At 41.4% G+C, this 19,467-nt stretch overlaps 1 protein-coding gene across 2 annotated transcripts in view; it reads right to left on the bottom strand.

Annotated features, from left to right (window-relative positions):
- ENOX1 (ecto-NOX disulfide-thiol exchanger 1) overlaps positions 1-19,467 on the bottom strand; it is a 691,503-nt gene that overhangs the window by 497,003 nt on the left and 175,033 nt on the right. The window contains exon 1 of one of the 2 annotated variants that reach the window (XM_073663901.1): positions 14,001-14,232. The exons of the other annotated variant lie outside the window; for it this stretch is intronic. The gene's annotated coding sequence lies outside the window, so the exon portion shown is untranslated. Of the gene's footprint in view, positions 1-14,000; positions 14,233-19,467 lie in introns of those variants that run through there. 2 annotated transcript variants of the gene reach the window in all.

Raw genomic sequence — 19,467 nt, 5'->3', positions numbered from 1 at the left:
TCCACTGATAAAGTGACAGTTAGCTAGCTGCTAGTGGTTGTAACCGTGGATACCTAAGGTCCTGTATTGCCTGCACATGAGGTAAGTGGCGAATCAAAAATACTACACTACATTTCTAATTGGAGGTATTTGCTAATATTATTATTATTATTATTATTATTACACCTACCACATATTGGGATAGGATCTTGGAGATGGGAATATCCCTTTAAGGGGGTCTGTTCAGATGCAGAAAATATAAATCCTTTAGGGATACAGAAGTAAACCTGCATGTTTTATGCAGATTTAGGTAGTGTTCACACATGTGACATTTTCTGTTGCTTCTTATCCACAAAGTACGCACTAAAAATCTAAAATTTGTTCTAAATATTTGTTTTCTCCTTTATTTGATTTGTTTTTGGTGCAGACTTGAAGCAGCATTTTGTAAAGAAAAGCTTATTTTTTATTTTTTTTAGGCTTCCTATAGAAGCTCAGAGAGAAAAAAAATGGACAAAAAAAAATGCAAAAGTTCAACTGCATCTTTAAAAGCACAGCGGGTATGAGTTTTCATGAACTCTCATCCACTTTGCTTGGACAGTTAAACACAGCAGATTTTCTGAACAGTAAAAAAATGCTGCTGAAAAAAACAACGCAGTATTTATGCTACATGGGAACATGGCCTTCGCTGAAGATGCAGAAGATTAGCTGGGGAAAAGGAGGGTGGCCGGGGTCTCAACTCCATGGTGTGGCCCACCTCAATGCCTGTGGAAGTGCTACTTTCAACACCATCAGTGTGCACAGGATGGCAACTCTGTTAACACCTATGGTACAGGGGAGAACCATGGGCTTCCCACATAACCATATGTTTATAAGCAGCAGGTCGCTTCAGCTCTGCAGCCTACAAGACATGAGTGTCCTAGCAAAGGAGACGCCATCACTTCATGGCATCACTCCACCTGCACTTGTATGGTCGCAGCAAGGAAGAAGAGCTATTATTTTTGAGTGCCACAAAAGGGGCAATATTATTTTTTAGGCACTTTTAGGGCACACACACATTTTAGAGTACTAAAAGGGTGCTCAGGAGACATTATTACTTGTTAAGGATGTTAAGCATGGCATTAGTACATGTTAAGGGGCACTCAGGGCATTAAAGCTTTTCAAAGGGAAACTTACTGGACATTATTACTTTACTGGGTAAAACTGCCTGAAATGCATTAAAGTGATTGTCTTGCCAACCCCTTTCATATGGGAGATGCCATGGGGCTGGCTGCCGTCACCACCTGTGGATTTTCTGGGGTGAGTTGCAGTCAGCTAGATAGGACGCTGTGTGTTTCTATCAGTTCTGGCTTATATGAAGTCCACTAATCGACACAACCCAGGAGCGTGGACAGAGCAGTCACTTTTTAGATCATACAATAAAGAACATTGCACATTAATAGGTATTAGGTAAATATCCTAAAAACAGCCATCCTACAACTTGTCTAAGGCCACAGCCCCACTATCAGTATTTTGGTCAGTATTTTTTCTCAGCAGTGGGATCCAAAACCAGGTGAGGAACAATCAGAGAAAAGGTATAGTAGAAACAAGTCACCAATTCTGCATTTATCACCCACTCCTGAGAAAAAATACTGACCGAGTACTGACCAAATACTAACAGTGGGGCTGTGGCCTTAGACTCTAGGTACAAAGATACACCCCCACAAATGACGGCCCACCATCGCCAGAGGCCTCTAGGTCACCACGGAGAATTTGGTTTTCCAGCAGTTGTTATGCGGCAGGTGAGATTTGGTTAGTGAGAGTATATTAGTGTCTTGCACATAACCCAATTCTCTCCTATATTAGGTTGTGTATCTCCAAACCACAGCACACTTTATCCTCTCCTGATTGGAATTGTGCAGCTATCTACATTTACAATTTTTCATTTCAAATGTAGTATTATTTTTTGGGATTAGGAAAAAAAAAATCTCTCAAACCCGATTCAAGTCTGTATATGGGAAGATGCTCTGCAAACAGACATTAATTAACCCTTTTCATAAACAAGCCATTGCGGTAGAATATTACACGGTCATATCTTGCGATTGGAAGGCTAAACGGCATGGTAATACAGTGCCAGCTAAGTTAATGAGATTTTAAAAATCCCATCTACAGATGTAAAAATTCTCCACGTGTAAATTGACCTTCTAAAATTCACAGTATGCTAATTCTTTAAGGGTGAAATTCTCAACAAAATCTGCATGTACCCTAAGGCCGGGGTCACACTAACGTATGGCATTGGATGCGATATGCTAATGACCCTCGGCTCCTGTACTGCTGCGAGCGGGAGCCGAGTGTCAGTGCTCTGTGCTCCGATCCTCTAACAAGAGAGAATCATAGCACAGGTGCGGAAGAGAAGGAGAAAGTAATTTCTCCATCTCCTCCATTGCTGGCGTCTGCGGAATCACACTGCACTCGGCTGACATCCGAGTGCAGTCTGATGTTTCACATGCACCCATAAACTTGTATGGGTGCGTGTGATCCGATTCTCGCAGCCATTTGCAGCATGCTGCGATTGTGAAAATAATCGCAGAAGCGAGCTACCCCATAGTTTAACATTGGGTGGAGTGCAATCTGATTTTTTTATCGGATTGCACTCATCTGATTTATTTGCAAGTGTTATCGAGCCCTATGAGTGCACAAATCCCATCTTTTAATCAAGTGTCTGCATAAAAAGCCTCTATGTAAATTCATCATACAGGGCACCATATCAAGATAAAATCACATTGCTCTACTTTTACCCGAAGTTTAGGACAATAATAATAACTTTTACCCCATGTGCACAAATGACTGGATATTAAATTATTCATACGTGACCAAATCACAGGTTCGTCACTATTACTGAAGCCTAATTCAGACGTCAGTGATTCACAACCTGAAAGTCAATCATTCTTAACAGCCATCAGTCAGGAATACAGAGACATAATCGGAGAGGATACATTATTTGCATGATTAAATAATCAATTAGCAATTTACCATTGATCAATTTGCATCTATGATTCATAACTAGCGAACAAACCCTTTGTATTACTTCAGAATTTAGGTGGACACATTTGGATCTATGAACAAAGGAGAAATAAGCTCCAAAGTTCGGCACATAAGATTTCACAAAAATAAAAATTTAAAATCTGAACAGATACAGAAAATCCTGGAACAAAAGTATATAACATACAGCACATTTCTAAAATCTGTAGAATAAAAAAAAAATATTTATAATATTTAAGGCTGAACAGAAGACAATGATCTGATGAGGTTTATGCATGACTTCATTAAAATATCTGTGGCATTACATCAAGATGCACATCTGTTGCAGGGAATTGAAACATTTTCCTATATATTCTATCTGGCTGCACATGAACATCAAGCTGTAATTTATAGAGACTTTAGTATTTATTCTATTAAAGTTTAACACATATAAGCACATTTTTATGGAGGATTAACCGTGTGTTTCCTAAGTACATATTAACATCTTCTGCAATGAGCATCTATCTGTGCAAGGGACAAAAAGAGGCGATGTGAGCAGCCCGGGGAAAAATAACCAGTACTATTACATGTGCTATAGAAGAGCCATATTTCCCAAAATAATAGTGACGGATCCTGAAATACATAGCAAAATCCACGTCATAGGGATCATACATGCGCCTTGTTTTTATATATCCTCTATAGGGGCTTCCATAGAGCACATCAGGATTAAGTGAGACGTACTGGAACTCAAAATACATTTTGCGACAAAACGTGCACCCGATTGTGTGTTTTTGACACATTTTACAAAAATTTCTAGAAAAAGTGATGTGGCTACGAAGAGTTGTAAAATGTGGAAGGTTTATTCATTTTTGGCCCTAAAATACTGGTGCAAAGTAATCCAAGAGGTGAACTATGGAAAAGTGTAAAACATTCCCCATCATAGAGCACCAAGATTAATTTGCGTTGGTCTACTTTTACCCTAAATTTAGGACATTAATAACTATGCCCCAATGTGAACCAATTACTGTATGCTAAATTGATCAAGTGACAAAATTACAAGTACAACTACTACAACACTATAATAATATTTTAAAGGGATATTTCTGGCCCTTTATGGTGCCCAACCTGTATGATATCCGCAGTCTGTCACTTGAGTGAAGAGTAATTTATTTTTCAGCACGCTGCGAAGCGATGCAAGCAATAAGCCTGCTGATTGGCATCTTACTTCTTAGGACTCATGCAGACGACTGTATTTCCGGTCCGAGTGCTATCCGACAAAAATATCGGATCTCACTCAAACCTATGTTATTCTATGGGGCTGTACACATGTTTGATTTTATCCTTGGACAGAGTCTGTTCGAGGGAGAAAAATGCTGTCCATCAAAAAAAAAAAAAAAAATCGGAAGACTGCACTCAGATGAGAAAATGGGATCACATTCTGATCAGTGTGATAGCATACTGGGACCAATTTTCTCAGATAGGAGAAAATACAGTTTTATGACCCTAGCCCAGGCATCTCAAACATGCGGCCCCTGAGGCTGCTTAATGCGGCCCGCAGGCACCGGAGTCCCCGTAATGATTCCTGCCTGGTCCTGAGGGCCGCCGAAGTCTGATTCTTTTCAGTTGAATGCTCGGCAAGATTGGGACCGGGAGGGGCCCATTACGACAAGATGGGGACCGGGAGGGGCCCATTACGACAAGATGGGGACCGGGAGGGGCCCATTACGACAAGATGGGGACCGGGAGGGGCCCATTACGACAAGATGGGGACCGGGAGGGGCCCATTACGACAAGATGGGGACCGGGAGGGGCCCATTACGACAAGATGAGGACCGGGAGGGGCCCATTACGACAAGATGGGGACCGGGAGGGGCCCATTACGACAAGATGGGGACCGGGAGGGGCCCATTACGACAAGATGGGGACCGGGAGGGGCCCATTACGACAAGATGGGGACCGGGAGGGGCCCATTACGACAAGATGGGGAAACTACTATAAGAAGTTGGTCAGAAATGGTCAAAATTGGAATAATAACATGTAAAAAATGCACACAAAACACAAAGAAAAAAAACACAGGTGACATAATTTAGCCAATAGTCTGCAACATCAAAAACTCAAAAATCCACACCATATCTGTCCGTCTGACGTGCACCTTCCCTTAGACTTCATGGCATTCATTTTATAAACAATATATATTACAATAGAAACCAGATTTCTGCTTTAATTTTCTAATTTGCTGAATAAAAAAAAATATGTACAGTATATATTATATATATATCTCAATCATGTGATAGACTTACATTGGAGGATGAAGCAGGCAGGATTTTAGCTCACAATAGCTCACAGTAGCACTACGAGATGATAAAGGAGCAAAGCTTGACATTTTCAGGGTTGAACAGTCCAGCCAATTGTAATTGACATGCATGAATTCTGACATTTTCCCTTCAAAATACTGTTTACCTTACACAATAACCTCACCTGCCACTTCTGCTTAACTTTCTTCACAGCTATAAACCAAGACACTGCCCTTCCAACCTCATTATTCTCTCCTCGTGCCCTGAGATCTATATAAGACGCCTTTCACTAAGCTACATTAATTTTCTGCTCATTATTAACAAATATCTGCTGTAATAAAAATTAGCAAACACGTTCCGTATACTGCGAGTGTTAGTGTTTGTGACACTGATTTCACAAAGACAACCTCTTTTCTAATGGATGATGTGGTGGCATCAAACCATCACCGGGGAGCCGCAAGGTCTGAATGTCAATGTGAAATGTGGCATTTCATGACAGGCAGTTAGGTAACAGTTAGGTTAGTGAACTAGAGCTGCTCTAGCTGCTCTCCATTGCGGCTCACAAATGGGGTCGCAAGTGGGGGTCCCCCATCTCTCTGAGGTCCATACCCACCCCTTGCATCCATGTTTGTGAATAGCATTACGTCCCACCATCGCCAGGTTGTCATCATCCTTTATCGACTATAGAGTTGATCTTTTACCTGCAATCTGATATTAAACCCACATAATACAATGCAGATTTAACATGGATTTTGCAGGGTTAGGCTGTATTCACATAGATGCCCTTTTCCCCTCATGAAGATTTAACACTTTCTCATTGCTAATTACAGGAATCGTTTGATTGCAGTGATTGCCTCAAAAGGTTGTTCAACAAAATATTTAGTTAACCCCTTCGCAACCCTGGGATTTTCCATTATTGCATTTTCGTTTTTTGCTCCCCTTGTTCCCAGAGCCATAGAGTTTTTATTTTTTGGTCACTATGGCCATGTGAGGGCTTATTTTTTGCGGGACGAATTGTACTTTTCAACGCCATTACTAGTTTTACCATATCGTGTACGGGAAAACGGGAAAAAAATTCCAAGTGCGGTGAAATTGCAAAAAAGTGCAATACCACAGATGTTTTTTTTTTTTTTACCACGTTCACTGAATGCTAAAACATAGACACCAAACATGTACAGGTTCTTTTTTATTTAAGTGGTGAAAAAAAATTCCAAAGTTTGCTAAAAAAAAAAAAAAATGGCACCATATTCCAAGACCCATAGCGTCTCCATTTTTCAGGATCTGGGGCCGGGTGTGGGTTTATTTTTTGCGCGCCGAGCTGAAGTTTTTATTGATACCATTTTGGGGTAGATCCGATGTTTTGATCGCCCGTTATTGCATTTTATTGCAATGTTGCAGCGACCAAAAAACGTAATTCTGGCGGTTAGAATTTTTTTCTCGTTAAGCCGTTTACCGATCGGATTAATTCTTTTTTTATATTGATCGATCGGGCAATTCTGAACGTGGCGATACCAAATATATGTATATTGGCTTTTTTTTTTAATTATTTTATTTTGAATGGGGCGAAAGGGGGGTGATTTAAACTTTTATATTTTTTTAATATTTTTAAAAACATTTTTTTTTTCACTTTTTGCATGCTTCTATAGTCTCCATAGGGGACTAGAAGCAGCACTTGTCTGATCGCCTCTGCTACATAGAGGTGATCAGCAGATCACCTCTATGTAGCAGAAATGGTTCTGTGCTTTGAGCGCCGACCACTAGGTGGCGCTCATAGCGATCAGCTCATGACAACCACTGGAGTCTGCTGCAGACCCAGGGTTGTCATGCCCACGCATAAGTGACCCGCAATCACGTGCCGGGGTCACCGATGGGCGGGGTAAGTGACGAGCTTCCAGCGCGGCGATGTTAAATGCCGCTGTCAGAGATTGACAGCGGCATTTAACATGTTAACAGCCGTGGGTGGATCTCGATTCCACCCGCGGCTGTTGTGGGCACGTCAGCTGTAAGAATCAGCTGTCATGTGTCCGGTTCAGTGCGGACTCAGCGCCGGAGCCCTCACTGAACCGGGGGTTAGAGCCTTTTGCGTACAAATACGGCACAAGCTATAAAGGGGTTAAGGGTACCATCATTTCTGTCTAGGCCTATTTCATGAGTTTAATTTTTTTAAAAATTCTGTGGAAGCAGGGTTGAAAAGCAATGTCTGACTTTCATTTGTTCATTTTCATAGATTTTAATTTATTATTACTTTTGTCAGATTCAAGTTATTTCTGTGACCATTGTGGGTTTTTATTTCATTAAATGAGGAGTACCAACAATTTTGACCATTGACTATTTATATATATATTAAATAAGAAAACGGAACGGCACTAGACTTGAAAATTGGGTGTAGAGCTTCCCAGACAATGATTCCGTCATTCAATATATATATAACGCATAAGAAGAAGAGGCAGCACTCCAAAAATTGTGAAAAAAAGGGACTTTATTAGTCCATCAGATGTGGCAACGTTGGAGTGCTGCCTCTTCTTCTTATGCGTTTATATATATATATATATATATATATATATATATATATATAACACGTGATGGTGGGGGGGTGCCACATGTCATCAATTGCAATATTAGGCCTCCTTCAGATCTCAGTGTTTCAAACGTGAGCTCCATCAGTGTTTCTCCCATTACCCATAGTAGTACACACACCAATTATAGCCTATGGGCAAAAGAAAAAAAATGTTTTTGATACAATTTGTGGCCAAAACTCTCCTACTCAAAGAAAAAGGATCATTGAAAAAAAGGAATAGTACCGTGATCCCATCAGTGCGTCATCCTAGTGCTGTCAGAAAAACAGGTGGCAATAGCGGACACAAGGACCAGAAGGGGATCAATACGTTAAAGGGGTTTTCCCGCGAACGCAGCTCATTTTAATTAACAGATCTTAGAATAATAAGTTCCACAATTGGATGTGTTAAATAAAATGTTCCTGTGCTGAGATAATCTTATAAATGTGCCCCCGCTGTGTACTGTGTAATGGCAGGGGTGGAGGAAAAATTATGCAGACACTGCAATATGAGATCACAGAGGATTCTTTCTCTTGAGGCAAAACGGTTAAAAAACAGGCAGGGAAATGTTTTACCTCACAGAAAGAATCAGCTGTGATCCCCTCCTGTCCTGTCTGTATACTCTTTTGCTTCCTCCCCTGCTGTAATGTCTGTATACTCTTTTGCTTCCCCCCTGCCCAGGAGATGTGGTATGATCAGACCATGTTCCTGCATGGTCAGACACAATCATTACACAGTACACAGCAGGGGCACATTTATAAGATTATCTCAGCACAGGAACATTTTATTTAAATATATCCAATTGTGGAAATTATTATTATTCCAAGATCTAGTGATTAAAATTGAACTTTGTTCTTGGTACAACCCCTTTAACCATCTATGACATACATTTTCATATAAAATTGAAGGTCGCTAAGGGCTGTAAGAAGCTGACACGGGAGCCAAGCCTGCTACATGCCAGGCAGATGTGATACGGCTGGCATCAGTCTGTAACCATAGGGATCAATCACTGCAGTTTAACCATATGAAGTCCAATCTCTAACAATCACGTACAGCCAATGGGTTACCATGGAAGCCAGGGGCAGCTGAGGAGATAGCAACTGCCACATGAATACACCTGCAAAGCTCAGAGTGAAAACCCTAATTTCACTCTATACCGCAATACTCTGGTATATAGACCAATTGCGCAATGCTAAACGACTGCTTACCGGAAACATGTTGGCTGGACAGCAGCCATTGAGCAGCCTGTTCAGACAGGCCGATTTCACTTCAGATGCGCACTGAACGATCTGTAATAGCTCGCCCACTGCGCATAGGCGGCCACTGTTCTCTGCAGCGCAGGGCTTGTGTACACAGAATAAGGCCTCTTTCACATGTCAGTGTTTCAATTAAGTGTGGTGTCCGTTTCCACACGTACTGGAGACACTGACACATGTAGACCCATTCAAATGAATGGGACTATGCACATGTCAGTGTGTTTCCATGGACCGTGTGTCTGTGGCAAAACAAGTTGACATGTCTGTTTTTTACCCGCTGCACAGGCCGTAAAACGTCCCACACTGATGACATCACTGTGACACGTACCGACGCCTGGGAATCAGCGTACAGTTAGCACTGTTCTCAAGCACCAGGTGCTAGACACTGCCCTCATTATTACGCCCTGCTGCGCTGTGATCAGCACCAGCAGGGACAATGATGAGAGTAATATTCTGCTCTCGCTGTCTCCAACTGTAAAAATAAGAATGAAATAAAAAAATCCTTATACTCACCTGTCCGAAGATGTCCCCCGCTGTAACCCATCTGACCGCTCACGCCGAGGAGCCGAGGAGAATGACTCGCTCCAGATCTGCGCTCAGTGAGCGGTGTCCTGTGACTCCCTGAGCGCAGCTCCAGGCCCCACTCGCTGCAGCGCGTCATTCTCGCCAGATCCTAGGCATGAGCGGTCGCATAGATTACAGCAGGAGACACTTAGGACAGGTGAGTATAAGGATTTTTTTTATTTTATTCTTATTTTTACAGTTGGAGTCAGCGGGAGCAGAATACTACTCTCTACATTGTTCCTGCTGGTGCTGATTGCAGCGCAAGCAGGGCACAATGATGAGGGCAGCGTTCAGCACCCAGCACTTGGGAACTGCGCTAACTGTACACGGATTTTATGGCGGCGGGGTTTTTTGTCTCTGGTGTGTCATGCTGTAAATAAAGGTGCTTTGTGTTTGATACTTTGTTTTTTTGCTCTGACAAAACTTTATTGACATACTTAGGTGTGGATCACATGCGTTTTTTAAAAATGCAGGTACGGTTTTTTTGCTGCCGATTTTTCACATCTAATGTAAGTCAATGGGGAAAATCTGCGCATAAAACGCAGCATACCCGCAAAAGAAACTGACATGCTTGGATGCATGGAATTGAAACATGCACTACAGGTCAGTTTACGCAGTGTTAAAAAGAAGCAAAGTGGGCAGGAGATTTCTATAAATCCCATCCACTTCGCTAGAATTGTAAGATGCTGCGTCTTTGACGCAGCAAAAATGTGCAGCAGCAAAAATATCAAAAGCTCATCGTGGGAAAGTAGCCTGAATGTCCAGTGAAAATGCACCTTCAGGTTAAGTTCCTAAGATGAGGTTGTGGTATTTGACACTGCACTCAAAAACGCAATGAAAAATAAAAAGCAAGTAACCAAACTGTTAGGCTATGTGCCCACGATGCAGAAATGCTGCATATTTTTTCCGCTTCTCCCTGGCAGGAAACACGCATGCGGATTTTACATGCGTTTTTCCCGCCAGGTAGAAGCGTTTGTCAAGCGTCTTTGCATGCATTTCTGCATGCAGGTTATCAAGTGCTTTTCCAAGCGATTTTAGCATCACTTGGAAAAGTGCTTGACAACTTGGTCACACTATATACAGTTATATGAAAAAGTTTGGGCACCCCTATTAATCTTAAGCTTAATGTTTTAGAAAAATTGGTGTTTTTGCAACAGCTATTTCAGTTTGATATATGTAATAACTGTTCGACACAGTAATGTTTCTGCCTTGAAATAAGGTTTATTGTACTAACAGAAAATGTGCAATCTGCATTCAAACAAAATTTGACAGGTGCATAAGTATGGGCACCTCACCAGAAAAGTGACATTAATATTTAGTAGATCTTCCTTTTGCAAAAATAACAGCCTCTAGTCGCTTCCTGTAGCTTTTAATGATTTCCTGGATCCTGGATGAAGGTATTTTTGACCATTCCTCTTTAAAAAACAATTCCAGCTCAGTTAAGTTTGATGGTCGCCGAGCATGGACAGCCCTCTTCAAATGATCCCACAGATGTTCAATGATATTCAGGTCTGGGGACTGGGATAGCCATTTCAGAACATTGTAATTGTTCCTCTGCATGAATGCCTGAGTAGATTTGGAGCGGTGTTTTGGATCATTGTCTTGCTGAAAGATCCATCCCCTGCGTAACTTCAACTTTGTCACTGATTCTTGAACATTATTGTCAAGAATCTGCTGATACTGAGTGGAATCCATGCGTCCCTCAACTTTAACAAGACTCCCGGTGCTGGCATTGGCCACACAGCCCCAAAGCATGATGGAACCTCCACCAAATTTTACTGTGGGTAGCAAGTGTTTTTCTTGGAATGCTGTGTTTTTTTGCCGCCATGCATAACGCCTTTTTGTATGACCAAACAACTCAATCTTGGTTTCATCAGTCCACAGGACCTTCTTCCAAAAAGAAATTGGCTTCTCCAAATGTGCTTTTGCATACCTCAGCCGACTCTGTTTGTGGCGTGCTTGCAGAAACGGCTTCTTTCGCATCACTCTCCCATACAGCTTCTCCTTGTGCAAGGTGCGTTGTATAGTTGACCGATGCACAGTGACACCATCTGCAGCAAGTTGATGCTGCAGCTCTCTGGAGGTGGTCTGAGGATTGTCCTTGACTGATCTCACCATTCTTCTTCTCTGCCTTTCTGATGTTTTTCTTGGCCTGCCACTTCTAGCCTTAACAAGAACTGTCCCTGTGTTCTTCCATTTCCTTACTATGTTCCTCACAGTGGAAACTGACAGGTTAAATCTCTGAGACAGCTTTTTGTATCCTTCCCCTGAACAGCTATGTTGAATAATCTTTGTTTTCAGATCATTTGACAGTTGTTTTGAGGAGCCCACGATACCACTCTTCAGAGGAGATTCAAACAGGAGAACAACTTGCAAGTGGCCACTTTAAATAGCTTTTCTCATGATTGCATACACCTGGCTATGAAGTTCAAAGCTCAATGAGGTTATAAAACCAAAAAAAGGGCTTTAGTAAGTCAATAAAAGTAGGTAGGAGTATTTAAAACAAGAAAATGATAAGGGTGCCCATACTTATGCACCTGTCAAATTTTGTTTGAATGCAGATTGCACATTTTCTGTTAGTACAATAAACCTCATTTCAAGGCAGAAACATTACTGTGTCCAACAGTTATTACATATATCAAACTGAAATAGCTGTTGCAAAAACACCAATTTTTATAAAACATTAAGCTTAAGATTAATAGGGGTGCCCAAACTTTTTCATATAACTGTAAATCCATGCAACCGGCATGGATTTATAGTAGTGTGACCAAGTTAGTTAAAAAAAAAAAAAAGAATAAGAATGGTAAAAAATAAAGATTATACTCACCTTCCGATGTCCTCCCGGCGTTTTCTCTGCTGCGTCCGGTGTCTTGGGCAGCTCGCGGTGGTGTGAAGGACCTGCGGTGATGTCATTAAGTCATGTGACAGGTCACATAACTCAATGACGTCATGGCAGGTCCTTCACAACACCGCGACCCATACAACAGACCAGACGGTTGGGGAGAAAACACCGGGAGGACATCGGAAGGCAAATATAATCTTTATTTTTTATTTTAAATTCTTTTTTTTACAGTTTCTATGGTACCCAGGTCTGGAGGAGAGTCTCCTCTCCTCCAGACCTGGATACCATCTGCACATTGAACCGTGTGATATCCGCTTGTGCAGATGCAGTGATGCGGATGTCACGCGGTCCAATGCAAGTCAATGGCGGCGATTACGCTGCGTGTCCGCAAAATTAATGGACATGCTGCAGATTTTTCCGCAATGATAATCCGCAGCGGAAATTTCCGCAGCATGTGCACAACACATGCGGATTATCATTGGGGACCATGGGGCACATATTACAAAGCGTTTTCGCTGCGGAAATTCCGCGGCAAAAACGCTTGAAAAATGCATAGCTGGCACACAGCCTTAATGGGTGTAGAAAATCTGCAACATCAAAAACTTACCAAATACTCATTGTGGGAAGGTAGCCTAAGCAATCAGTCACTGGTTCAAGTCGCCCAAGGAGACAAAAAAATTAAGCAAACAAAACAAAAATAGTTTTAAAAATAAATAAAAAAAAATGATATATATATATATATATATATATATATATATATAAATATAAAGACGCAATAAAATATGTAACAGTTTAAATTATACCCCCCTTGAAAAAAATAAAATAAGCCCTATTTGGATTTTTTCAGACATGATAATACCAATCAAAATATAATATTATTTAAATGGCAGGTTAAATGATGGGGGAAGAAAAAAACAGAATTCCCATGTGCGCGTCATACAAAAAAACTGCAATAAAAAACTATCAGAATGTCATATGCACTCCAAAATGGCATCAGTAAAAAAGTGTCACCTCCGTGCACAAAATACGTCTATGAATGGAAAGATAGAAAAAAAAGAATATATATATATATATATATATATATATATATATATATATATATATATATATATATATATATATATATATATATATATGCGCTTTTTTTTTTTTTTTTCCCCTAAAACAAGGTTCGGAATTTTATTTAACCTCATTACATTACATGGTTACATGATTGGTGTCATTAAAAAAAAAATGAAAGCACAATAACGAAAAGTGTCAAAAAAGTCCTTAAGTGGATAAAATCTGATCCAGACAATGATGAATGGGGGTCTTAGAGGGATGCTCTCCCCCATAAGGCGGCACAAGAAGCAGACGACAGTCGATGGCTCCACACACCCCATCGATCCGCAGAGACTATGGACATTACCACAGCCCCATTATACATTAGGACTTACCTGGGACAACCTCATTGCTAGGATGCACATAAATAAATGGCAGCATTGGACAAATTCCTGACAGGTCAGATACTCACACAACATGGCACACAGTAGTAAGTACACCTGTACCTACAATCAGCAGGACACAAGTGGTCTGCAGTCCAGCACTGGCAGAGCCCACAGAGGACACTGCAGAGTCCAGGCAAGTTCCTAGCACTCCGCTGCTGCACCGCCGGAGCCCGCAATCTGCTCCACAAAGATGGCTGCAAGCATTGCTAATAACAAACCCGCTTCTTCCTGCTGCACCTAGTAACACAACACCCGGAAACCACCGGCTGACAGTAACAGCAGCACTACAGTACAGCAGCCCTACAGTACAGCCGCACGTGTGGGCACTAGAGCGAGAACTTCTTTGTTTTCATGTGCGGCTTGCTTTCCTCTACGACGCCATGTTTGCGTGGCTTTCCAGACAGAGTGAGCGGAGGTCTCCAGAAAAATGGCCGGTGCAGGAGCTCATTGAGGTCTACATTGTGTGTATGTGGTATATTACTGTAACTGCTCCCGCCGGCCATGTGCACACAAGGACCACAGCTGGCAATATGTTGTCTGCTCCTGGTCTTGTAACGGGTTAACATTTTTGAGCTTTCCTATTTTTCTCCCCTTCTTGCAAGAAGCATAACTTTCCTTTTTTCGCTTACATAGCCTCATGAGGACTTGTTTTGTATGGGATAAGTTGTAGTTTTAAATGCCACCATTCATTTTACCATAAGATGTACTGATTAATAGAGAGAACAATTACAAATGAAGGGTAATGGTGAAAAAAAATTCTGCAATTGCTTTTGCATTTTTTTTTACGGTTATTGTCCAGGTCACTCCGATTATGGCGATACCAAACCTGCACTGATTATAATTGTTTTTATTATGCATACCCCTTTTTCACATGTAAAGCGCCATGGAATAAATCGCGCTATAATAATAAATAATAATTTATTTTCCCAAGTGGTGAAACATACAGAAAATTGTAAAAATAGATTTTGTTTTCTGTCATTATTTTCCGAGACCTTTAACATTTCTGTTTTTCTGGTGCTGCGGCGCTGCTTTTTGCGCAGAGAGCTGACGTTTTTATTGATACCAGTTTGGTGTACATAAGATGCTTTGATTGCTTGTTATTAAATTTTTTCAGGAAAGTGAAGTAATAAAAAAATACAATTCTGACATTTGTTTTTTCAATCGGGTTAAATAAATTCCATATTTTAATAGATCGTACTTTTAAAAATGTGGCGATACCAAATATGCTTTTGTTTCCATTATTTTAAACAGGGAAAAAGGGAGGTGATTTAAATGTTAGCATTTTTTTATACATTGTAGGGATTCCTCAAAAAATGCAGCATGTGAACATAGCCTAAGGGTTCTTTCACACGTCAGTATCTCCAGTACGAGTGGTGACAGTTTCCACACGTACCAGAGACACACACGCAGACCCATTAAAATCTATGGGTCTGTGCACATCCCAGTGTGTTTTCATGTACCGTGTATCCGTGTGCTCCACACACTGACGTCCTTTTTTTGCGGATACACGGTCCCCAAAAGTACCTCACGCTGAACACATACTGATGACATGCATGTGTCATAGTGTGTGACACGTACCGGCGCCTGGGAATCAGCGCTACAGTTAGCGCTGTTCCTAAGCGCCGGGTGCTGAACACTGCCCTCATCATGGTTCCCTGCCAGTGCTGTGATCAGCACCAGCAGGGACCATGATGAGGGTAGTGGTAGTCTGCTTCCGCAGTGTTCCCACCTGAAAAAATAAGAATGAAATAAAATCCATATACTCACCTCTCCTAGCTGTCCCCCGCTGTAATTCATGCGACTGCTGACGCCGAGGAGCTGGGGATAATGAGCAACTCCGGAGCTGCACTCAGTGAGTGACAGGACACCGCTGCTGAGCTGCAGCTCCGGAGCGGCTCATTCTCCCTGGCTCCTCGGCAGCAGCGGTCGCATGGATTACAGCAGGGGACACCTAGAAGAGGTGAGTATATGGATTTGATTTTATTCTTATTTTTTCAGGTGGTAACACTGAGAGAGCCGACTACCACTACCCTCATCATTGTCCCTGCTGGTGCTGATGGTAGCGCCAGCAGGAACCATGATGAGGGCAGCATTCAGCACCTGCGCTTGGGAACAGCGATAACTGTAGCGCTGATTCCCAGGCGCTGGTCCGTGTGTTCCTGATGTGCCACATGTGTGACACACTCGGACACACGGGACACGGATATCTCCAGTACCGTTTTTTCCAGTACCGGAAATATCCCGATGCGTGAAACCAGCCTAAGGGTTCGCTCACACTGCCGTAGATTCTCGCATGAGAGAATCGCAGCACAGGTGCAGAGAAGATGGAGAACTTAATTCCTCCATCTTCTCCATTCTCTGTGTCCTTGAATGTCAGACTGCACTCAGATGACTTGTATGGGTGCGCATGATCCAATTTTTAGATGCACTCGCAGCATGATGTCATTGTTTTCTTATGCCGAATCAGCATGAGAAAAATAACACAGATCTGTACTGGCCCATAATACAACACTGGGCCGAGTGCTATCCGATAAAATATCATCTCGTATGGCAGTGTGAGGGAGTGCTAAAGCAGGTTTTTTCCTCCTTCCACACACAGACCACAGAAAGACAGCACCAGCTGCCTTAAATAGCCGGTTCCAAGTCCCGGCTCTAATGGCCGCTCCTAAAACCTGAACCCAAAATCCAGGCTCATTAAAAACACCTCTCAGCACTACACGTGTTGGAGCCGGCTTCTCCAGGTCCTACATCACAAAGGCTTGGCACCTCGGTGACACATACATCTCGACTAGGACTTTTCCAGGTGACATCTTACAATATATTTTAAAAACTTTTTTTTACATTACTTTTTACAATATTTGTTATCCTTCTTAGAGGACCTGCACCTGCAAACCTTTGATTTCTTGTAATCTAAGACCTCTTTCCTGCAGGCTTGGACTGGCCCACAGGAGAATCCTCCGGTGGGCCCTTGGGCAGGAGTGGGCCACCACCCTTTTATATGAGCTGTACTTGGCACAATATACTTGAATCACTATGTACAGACAAAGGCAGCATCTTATTCATTTAACAATCTACCCAGTTCATTGTTATATACATTTGTGATTGAGGATAATGTCACATTTGCATGCAGCTGAAAAGTGGGGCCCTGGAGTTAGTTACTGGTGGGCCCTTGGCACCTCAGTTTGACACTGCTTTCCAGGATGATAATGAACACTCTAATGCGGGAAGAAGTTAAGCATATTAGATGTACAAAGGACTGTAGCGGGAAGGACAGACTAAGGGCTCATTTACACATCTGATTTTTCCACGTACGAAAAAAAAGGACCAATTATTCTGATCAGAGTTTGATCACAGCGTGGTACAAGTGTCATCCGTTTTTCTCGTACATGGACAAAATTTGAAAAAAAAGTTTCATCACCATCTTCATTCTGACGGAGCGCAGGATAAATGTGAGCCGAGCCTTACTGCGATCTTTGGGAGGAAGAATGAACAAATCAACAGCAGGTGAAGAATTTGTTCTATTTATTTTTTCCGCCATTCCTCGTGCGGTATAAGTGATTAGACGACTTTATCCTTTGGGTCGGTGCGATTACAGCGATACCAGATTTATATAGTTTTTTTAGGTTTGGCTAGTATCATACACTAAAAAATGTTTTTGTTTTTTTTTATAAAAAAAGTTTTTGCCTTGCCATATTTTGAAAGTTATAATTTTTCCATATGGAAAAATGTGGGGTTTTGTTTTTTGCTCGACGAGTAGACGTTTTTATTGGTACCATTTTCGGGCACATGACGTTTTTTGATCACTTTCTATTCTGATTTTTGGGAGGCAGAATGAATAAAAACCAACAATTCAGGAATTGTTTTTTTTAGAATTTTTAATGTCATTGTTTGTGTGGTAAAATTGATAAGGCTGCTTTATTCTTCAGGTCAGTACGATTACAGTGATACCACATTTATATAATGTTTTTTTGTTTCGCCGCTTTTACACAAAAAAAATGTTTCTTTTTATTTTTACATAAATATATGTATTTATTGGTATAATATTGTTTTCATATTTTTGTTCTCCATTTTGTGATTTTTTTTCTTTTACATTTTTACTTTTTTTTCCTTAGTCCCTCCATGGGACTTTTAACTTTTTTACTCTGATCACTGATATAATGCATTGCATCATAGCTATAAGGGTGACAGCGAGAGAGCGCCTTTTAGATCATGCTCATGGCATGGTCTAACAGGCCACCGAAGCTGGAAGGAGGTTATTATTTGACTTTGTGTTTCCATGACAATGATGAGCAGCTCGCAATTACATTGCGAGGGTGCCGATCTGTAGGGAGAGGGTGCCCCCTCCGTCACCTAGCCTTCCAAAACTGCCCTGCTCTCCTTGCATCTCTTCAACTTCCGATCTGGCAGATCGGTCTTTTCAAGTGACCTGGCACTGTTAAATTTGACTATAAAAATATTCAGACCCCAGACCAGACTGTATACTTACCCTTCAGTTTCCCAGCTTTTCTCAGCACTGCATGCCTCTGCCATTCAGCATCAGATTTTTGTGTGCACCACCACACACTGGGGTCAGAAGACTATCCTGAAGTAGCCGGAGCTATACAAGAGCTGGGTACGAGGACAGACGGCTATCTGTGGTGTACATACCAATGGATATCCCTTTGAACAATATAATCCATGTAACTAGTTAATTTTTGGCTTTTCCAATCAGTCAGCCTTTGTTGCTAGATAAGTCATGCCGCACATTTCCTACAGAACCATGAATGACATCACTGGATGTGACAGGCAGCCTGCAGAGAGATGTGGACCATTAAACATGGCAGCGCAGAGCGACGCCAGGACGGCCATTGCTTTCAGTTTAATCTAATTATACTGCTCATGAGTTTTTTGGCATAGGGCGTCAAACATCATACTAGAAATGTGCGGAAAGCCAGTGATATTCACACCCCTTTATGAAAATAACCTGTTCTTTAAAGACACATTTATTTATGTTCTTTCATTACAAACAGAAAAAAAATCAGTCAACCATCATTCAAATGCAATCACTGCTGTAACAATTGATTCTGCTAAGCTGCACCTAACACTTCCAGCTCCTGGTGTGAAATACAGCTTCCCAGAATTAGCTTCCCCCCACCACCGGCTTAATAAAGCATGGCTTCATCCTGTCATCAGTATACTAGACCAGGAGCCATGGTCAGGAAAATGGAATTGTTTTACTATTTACTTTATAGACCCTAATACTTGTTAAAATGAAATATGCCTTGATGCAAAAGCATTCTTCAGTGACCTCTGTGCTGGAAATCAGCAAATCCATACTTTCTTTCAATTAACAAGAAGCATGGTTTGACTTTTACTTAGAAAGGTCTTTGCACATTTTGTATTTCTTAGAAGTATTGCTTCAAAATGATCACAGGGGAAGAAAAGTGTAATTGAAATGTGCACTGTACATCCTGTAACCTTCACTGTATGATTAAGCCAATGCAGATTCTTTTT

Source organism: Phyllobates terribilis, unplaced genomic scaffold, assembly GCF_046119375.1.
Source record: "Phyllobates terribilis strain yellow unplaced genomic scaffold, ASM4611937v1 Scaffold_2__4_contigs__length_985480577, whole genome shotgun sequence".
In the NCBI taxonomy this organism is placed as follows: Eukaryota; Metazoa; Chordata; class Amphibia; order Anura; family Dendrobatidae; genus Phyllobates; species Phyllobates terribilis.
Note: the sequence above shows the minus strand (reverse complement) of the source record. Positions and strands in the feature narration are given on the sequence as shown.